The sequence below is a fragment of the Rhineura floridana genome, chromosome 11, assembly GCF_030035675.1.
Source record: "Rhineura floridana isolate rRhiFlo1 chromosome 11, rRhiFlo1.hap2, whole genome shotgun sequence".
Classification (NCBI taxonomy): Eukaryota; Metazoa; Chordata; class Lepidosauria; order Squamata; family Rhineuridae; genus Rhineura; species Rhineura floridana.
Window position 1 is genome coordinate 2,414,368 of NC_084490.1, and position 7,998 is coordinate 2,422,365.

A 7,998-nucleotide genomic window follows, 5' to 3' on the forward strand; every position below is an offset into this window, starting at 1 on the left:
CGCCATCTCTGCTATCTTTTCGGCGCCTTTTGAAGACTCTCCTCTTTCAACAAGCCTTTTAGGTTGAGACCTATCCCAGTCTGCGTCTGTGTTAGAATTGCTTAATAAGTTTTTTAATAATTCTTTTAACCCTTTTTTAAAGTTTTTTTTAAAATGTTTTTAACGCTGTTTTGTTTTAATGTATTTTAAGATCTGTTTTCATTATGTTTTATGGTGTTTTTAGCGCTTTGTTTGCCGCCCTGGGCTCCTGCTGGGAGGAAGGGCGGGATACAAATTAAATAATAAAATAAAATAAATAAATAAATGTTCTTAACAAAATTACAAAGGGAGCATCTGGTTTTAGGCGGGGGGGGGGGGAGTGCTGAATGGCTCTTTCTCAGTCCTGAGATTTTAAGAATGAGTTCAAGGCCGTTTTTTATTTACATTTGCAAACCCCCAGTGATGCATGTTTGACTTCTTTCTTTCAAAGCATTGATAAGTAGATCTGTTAAGTACCTAACAAATCATTGTGCTAATTCTTCCTCATGTTTTGAATCCACCCACCCCAAAACAATGTAATTCAAAGAGACTGAGAATGTATGAGTGCTGTGGGCATAGTTTATGACTCATAAAACAAGGCTGGCCCAAGCACCACACAGAGTTGTCTTTCTGGGGAGGGGGAGGAGTTGAGCTAGCTCTACCTTCAGAACATTCCCAGGGGTTCTAGCTTGCAAATTCTGTTGATTGAATTAAATCTGGAATTGCAGGGATGAAGGAAAGTGATAGGGATGTACAGAATTATGCACGGTGTGGAAAAAGGGGGGAAATACGCTTTCTCTTATAATACTGCAGTAAACCTTTGATTTGGGTTGGACTTGATGGCCTTATAGGACCCTCCCAAGTCTACTACTCTATGATTCTATGAACCCATTGGAATCATCCAATGATGCAGAATGTAGGAAAATTCAGGACAGACACAAAGTCCTTCACACAGTGCTCAGGTAAACTCTGGAACCCGTTCCTACAAGATGTGGCGGTGGCTTTAAAAGAGAATTAGACAATTTCAAAGGAGGGGAAAGGCTATCAGTGGCTACTAGCCACTATGGCTATGTTCTGCCTCCACCGTCAGAGCCGAAGGCAGTCTGCCCCTGAATGCTAGTTGCTGGCAATCCTAAGTGGGGAGAGCACTGTTGCACTCAGGTCTTGCTTACGGCAGGGGTGGGGAACCTTTGGCCCTCCAGATGTTGCTGAACGACAACTCCCATCATCCCTGGCCACTGGCCATGCTGGCCAGGGCTGAGGAATAGTTCAGCAACATCTGCAGCGCCAAAGATTCCTTACAATTTGTTTCCGGTCACAATTCAAAGTGCTGGTTTTGACCTACAAAGCCCTATATGGCTCAGGTCCAGACTATTTGACAGATCGTATCTCCCTGCATGAACCTGTCCGGGATTTGAGATCTTCAGGTGAGGCCCTTCTTGTGTTCCCCACACCTTCGCAAGCACATATGACGCGGACACGAGATAGGGCCTTTTCGGTGGCCGCCCCTAGGCTGTGGAACTCCCTTCCGAGTGAGGTGCGATCAGCTCCCTCCTTGCCGTCTTTCCGGCGACAAGTAAAGACTGTTTTATTTCAACGGGCATTTGGGATAGAGAACGACCAGGATTAAGTGTCATAGGTTTGGTGACTACATTATATGATTTTATTATTTTAAATTGTCCGCTGTTTTTAACTTATATTTTATGGTTTTAATTTTTCTCATAGTTTAATTCTTTTTTAATAATATACTCTGTATGTTTTAATGGTGTTGTTTTTAGTTGTAAGCCGCTCTGAGTCCTATTGGAAAAAGGGCGGGGTAGAAATAAAGTTTATTATTATTATTATTATTACAGTGGCCTCAAGCGGGCATCTGGTTGGCCACTGTGGGAGACAGGATGCTGCACTCAGTGGGCCCCCTTTCGCCACATCCAGCAGCCAGGTTCTTCTCGCGTTCTTGATACAAAACATAGTCTATCAGCAGCTGTATGAACAAACTTGTTGTTATGGGCCTTCAAGTCGATTACACCTTCAAGTTAACAAACTAGCCTATTTCAATTTTGTCTTGAAATCTGCCATCCACTCCAATGGCATATTCTGCACCATGTGACAGACAGGCAGACAGACAGGCAGGCAGCTATCATCCCCCCACTTCCTGCTGCATCCAGCAACACATTTGCCCTTCTTGACCCTCAGTCCCTTGTTGTTATGTCCCTTCCAAGTCGATCATGACTTATGGCGACCCTATGAGTCAGCGACCTCCAAGAGCATCTGTCATGAACCACCCTGTTCAGATCTTGTAAGTTCAAGTCTGTGGCTTCCTTTATGGAATCAATCCATCTCTTGTTTGGCCTTCCTCTTTTTCTACTCCCTTCTCTTTTTCCCAGCATTCTTATCTTTTCTAATGAATCATGTCTTCTCATGATGTGTACAAAGTATGATAACCTCAGTTTCATCATTTTAGCTTCTAGTGATAGTTCTGGTTTAATTTGTTCTGACACCCAATTATTTCTCTTTTTCGCAGTCCATGGTATCCGCAAAGCTCTCCTCCAACACCACATTTCAAATGAGCTGATTTTTCTCTTATGCACTTTTTTCACTGTCCAACTTTCACATCCATACATAGAGATCGGAAATACCATGGTCTGAATTATCCTGACTTTGATGTTCAGTGATACATCTTTGCATTTGAGGACCTTTTCTAGTTCTCTCACAGCTGCCCTCCCCAGTCCTAGCCTTCTTCTGATTTCTTGACTATTGTCTCCATTTTGGTTAAGGACTGTGCCAAGGTATTGATAATCCTTGACAAGTTCAATGTCCTCGTTGTCAACTGTAAAGTTACATAAATCTTCTGTTGTCATTACTCTAGTGTTCTTGACGTTCAGCTGTAGTCCTGCTTTTGTGCTTTCCTCTTTAACTTTCATCAGCATTCATTTCAAATCATTACTGGTTTCTGCTAGTAATATGGTATCGTCTGCATATCTTAAATTATTGATATTTCTCCCTCCAATTTTCACACCTCCTTCATCTTGGTCCAATCCCGCTTTCCGTATGATATATTCTGCGTATAGATTAAATAAATAGGGTGATAAAATACACCCCTGTCTCACACCCTTTCCAATTGGGAACCAATCAGTTTCTCCATATTCTGTCCTTACAGTAGCCTCTTGTACAGAGTATAGGTTGCGCATCAGGACAATCAGATGCTATGGCACCCCCATTTCTTTTAAAGCATTCCATAGTTTTTCATGATCTCCCCAGTCAAAGGCTTTGCTGTAATCTATAAAGCATAGGGTGATTTTCTTCTGAAATTCCTTGCTCCGTTCCATTATCCAAAGTATGTTTGCGATGTGATCTCTGGTACCTCTTCCCTTTCTAAATCCAGCTTGGGCATCTGGTATTTCTCGCTCCACATATGGTAAGAGCCTTTGTTGTAGAATCTTGAGCATTACTTTACTTGCATGGGATATTAAGGCAATAGTTTGATAATTACTGCATTCCCTGGGATCCCCTTTCTTTGGAATTGGGATGTAGATTGGACGCTTCCAGTTTGTGGGCCATTGTTTAGTTTTCCATATTTCTTGACAGATTTTAGTCAAAATTTGGACAGATTCAGTCTCAGTAGCTTGTGGCAACTCTATTAGTATGCCATCTGTTCCTGGTGATTTGTTTCTTCCAAGTATTTGAAGAGCAGCTTTTATCTCGCATTCTAAAATTTCTGGTTCTTCATCATATGGTTCCTCCATGAATGAATCTGTCATCCTGGCATCTCTTTTATAGAGTTCTTCAGTGTATTGCTTCCATCTTCCTTTTATTTCATCTCAGTCAGTCAGTGTGTTCCCCTGTTGATTATGTGCCTACATACTAGTTGCTGTATTATTGCATTTAGGGTTCTGATGTTTCTATTTCCTTTGGCTTTTGCTTTCCTTCTCTCTTTAACCATTTTAAGACTTTCATCAGTCATCCATTGAGGTCTTTCTCTCTTTTTAACTAGAGGTATATTTTTTTTGCATTCTTCCCTGATTACACCTTCTCTGATTTCACTCCATGGTTCTTCTGGTTCTCTGTCAACTAAGTTTAAAGCCTCAAATCTGTTCCTTATTTGATCTTTATATTCTTCTGGGATTTTATTTACAGTAGGGCCCCACTCATACGGCGGGTTACATTCCGGACCCCTGCTGTAAAGCAAAAACCGCTGTAAAATGGAACCCATTGAATAGAATGGCGCACGATGCCCAAAAACCACCGTAAAAGAGGAATAAGTGCCTTATGAGTGGGGCTTTAGTCTAATTGTGTCTAATTGAGACCGGTGTATTAGTGAATCGCTGTAAAGCGAAGCGCCATAAAGCGGGGCCCTACTGTAAATTGTATTTTGGCATTATGATTGCTTTGTTGGTCTTCTTTAGCTTTACTCTGATTTTCGATATTACCATTTCATGATCTGTACCGCAACTTGCTCCTGGTCTTGTTTTCGCAGAAAGTATGAAACTTCTCCATCTTCTTCTACCAATTACATAATCAATTTGATTCCCATATTGACCATCTGGTGATGTCCACATGTACAGTGGTCTTTTTGGTTGCTCAAAAAATGTGTTTGCAAGAAACAAATTATTGGCTTCACAGAATTCAATAAATCTTTCTCCTGCTTCATTTCTATCGCCTAAGCTCCATTTCCCCGTAGCCTGCATTTAATTCCAAAACTACTTCAGATGGCTACATAGTATGGGAAAATATCAGGCAGGGCCTTAATTGGTACCAGAGCGCAGCCCCAAAATTTATCTCTGCTTTGAGCATGTGCTGAGTGCCTTTCACCTGCAACCAGACTTCACACAGGTGGGCACACGATGGCATCCACGTCAGAGGCATATCCTCAAACCTCTTGTTTTTTTAGGAATCAAGTTTCAAGTTCTGTCTGCTTAATTTGACTTCTGCTGCTTTTCATTTATTTGTGCTACAGCTCATGAGTTAAGCAATTGTTTTAAATTTGTATTGCAATTAGTGTGTTTTGTAAGCCAGCTATGGAGATTTTAAATCAGAATGTGAGATATAAAAATAAAAAATGCCAAAAACATCTGGTAATTCATGTGGCACAACTCAGAAGAACCAGCAAAGTCCCAAGGAATGCCTGGGAACTGGATTCTAAACACCAACCCTGCTGGGGCCACAAACCCTTTGCCCTGCTTTCTGCAAGTTGCTACCTGCCTGCCTCAGTTCCCTCCCTCCATCTGTAAAATGGGAACATTAAGAAACATCACCAGAGAATGCATCACATAAAGTAAAGCTGCAGTAGAAAAACAAAACGTACAAACATTGGAAGCAGAATAATGGGCATTTTCATAGGGATTTTTCCCCGTGGCTCCAAGAGGGTGTGTGCCACGCCAAAATTAATGTAAAACTTAAAAGGGATCCTGCAGCCTGTGCAAGCAAGTGGATGGATCAAAGCTCCAGAGTCACTACGAAGAACAACCCAAGAGAGATGCCAGGAAGTCTCTCGCACTGGCATTAAGACTGAAGTGCACATATATTAATTTTCCCCATTAATTACCGCCCCCCCCCAGGGGCAAGTAAGTTGTGCATGGAGTGAGTAAAACTCGGAAGGGGGAATTTCCTGGATGGAGGGGGGAAAAAACCAAAGGAAGAGAGTTGGGGTCGGGAAAGGAAAGAACAAGGGGGAAAGAAATCACCTCTGGAGAGGAAAAGCAAACAAACGGGTGAGCCCAGCAAGGCAGACCAGCAGGGAGGGAACCTCCGCGGGGGGGGGGGGGTCGGGAGAGAAAACGCGGCTGACCCGGAGCCGAGGAAGTCCACACAGGAAACAAAGCGGGGCAGGCGCGCCAAGAAGTCAGCCGGGAAACGGAAAGGTTTCCTGGCCAGGGCGGGCGCGCGCCCTGCCGCCCCCGAGCGCGGCCCTCCTGTGCCACTCACCTGCGGGAGGGATCGGGGCCGGCCTCTCTCCTCGCCCGCTTCGTCTCGTACGCGGAGCTCTGTCCTCCTCTCTCGCGCCCTCCTGGCAGCCCAAGACGGGTGGCTCCGAAAGGCTCCTCCCAGCCGCTCACCTGGGCGGGCAAGCGGAGCGAGGGATGGCCTCCCCCAGCGGGCCGCGCCCCAGGGCCAGCCTGGCCCTCCGTCCTGGGAGAGGGAGGGGGAGGCTGCGGTGGCTCGGGGACACGAGGCGGAGCGGGAGCCCTCCTCCCTGGCCAGGGTGGCAGCCTCGGAAGGCGCGGGGTGGTCCGGTTCTCACGTCATGCAGGAGAGGTCCCGTGTCATGCGGCAGTTGGGATGACTAGCCGCTTTGTAAATAGGAAAAAATGAGAAAAGGGTTGCTATGCTTTTGTAAGTTTATGGGTTTTTTTAAAAGAAACTCTGTACATGCTTGAGTCTTGGTAAGCATTCCTGGGATTGTGAGAAAGTATTACCAGTCCAGAAGGCTCAAATCACCACTGAGCCACAAAGCTCACAGGGTGACTGTGGAGGCCAGTGACTGTCTCTTAGCCTAACCTACCCTCACAGGGTTGTTGTGAGAATAAAATGGAGAGAGAGGGAGAGAACCATGTACATGACTTTGAGGTCCTTGGAGGGAAAAAAGGTGGGATATAAATGTAAATAAATAAATAATAAAGTTTTTTTTCACCCCCACATCAGTGTAATTCAAGTTTTTAAAAATGGCTTAAAAGTCAGAGGTGTGTTCATACCAGGACAGGCACAGGATTCAGCTTCCAGAGAAATAACAGGTTTTGGTTTTGGTTTTGAAAAGATTAAGTGGCTAGGCCTTATGGTTGAGCAGATATAATAAGAGAGCATGTGATATTTCACATGCCACAGAGGGGTCATAGAATCATAACATTATAGAGTTGGAAGGGGCCTATAAGGTCATCGAGCCCAACCTCCTGCTCAATGCAGGAATCCAAATCAAAGCATTCCCGACAGATGGCTGTCCAGCTGCCTCTTGGAGGCCTCCAGTGTCGGAGAGCCCACCACCTCCCTAGGTCATTGGTTCCATTGTCGTACTGCTGTAACAAGTTAGGACATTTTTCCTGATGTTCAGTTGAAATCTGATTTCCTGCAACTTGAGCACATTATTCCGTGTCCTACACTCTGGGACGATCGAGAAGAGATCCCGGCCCTCCTTTGTGTGACAACCTTTCATGTACTTGAAGAGTGCTTTCATATCTCCCCTCAGTCTTCTCTTCTCCAGGCTAAACATGCCCACTTCTTTCAGTCTCTCCTCATAGGGCTTTGATTCTAGTCCCCTGATCATCCTTGTTGCCCTCTCTTAACCTGTTCCAGTTTGTCGCATCCTTCTTAAAGTGTGCTGTCCAGAACTGGACGCAGTACTCAAGATGAGGCCTAACCAGTGCCAAATAGAAGGAAACCAGTACTTCACGCAATTTGGAAACTATACTTCTGTTAAAGTAGCCTGAAAAAGCAGTTGCCTTTTTTGCAGCCACAACACACTTTTGGCTCATATTCAGCTTGTGATCAACAACAATCTCACGATCCTTCTTGCATGTAGTATTGCTGAGCCAAGTATCCCTATCTTATAACTGTGCATTTGGTTTCTTTTTCCTAGGTGTAGAATTTGCACTTATCCCTGTTAAATTTCATTCTTTTTTTTTCAGCCCAATGCTCCAGCCTATCAAGATCCCTTTGAATTTTGTTTCTGTCTTCCAAAGTATTAGCTACCCCTCCCAATTTTGTATCATCTGCAAATTCGATAAGCATTCCCTGCACCTCCTCATCCAAGTCGTTAATAAAAATGTTGAAGGGCACTGGGCCCAAGTGCTATCCACCCAGTTTGAGAAGGAACTACTGATAAGCACTCTTTGAGTACGATTCTGTAGCCAATCCAGTCCACATTTAGCTAGCTTGCTCATCGGAATATCATGAGGGGTGACCGAATAAGATTTAAAGTGACCGGAGTGCAAATTTTCAGCCTCCAGCATGAGCTTCAGGGGGAAGGTAAATTATGCAGAAGGGGGAGGG

General features: G+C 44.2%; 1 protein-coding gene across 3 annotated transcripts in view; it reads right to left on the bottom strand.

Moving 5' to 3' along the window:
• TNK1 (tyrosine kinase non receptor 1) overlaps positions 1 to 6,166 on the bottom strand; it is a 28,142-nt gene extending 21,976 nt beyond the window's left edge. The window contains exon 1 of one of the 3 annotated variants that reach the window (XM_061590940.1): positions 5,941 to 6,166. The gene's annotated coding sequence lies outside the window, so the exon portion shown is untranslated. The remainder of the gene's footprint in view (positions 1 to 5,940) is intronic. The other 2 variants (XM_061590939.1, XM_061590937.1) reach the window with 2 other exon arrangements.
• Between the last annotated feature and the right edge of the window lie 1,832 nt (positions 6,167 to 7,998).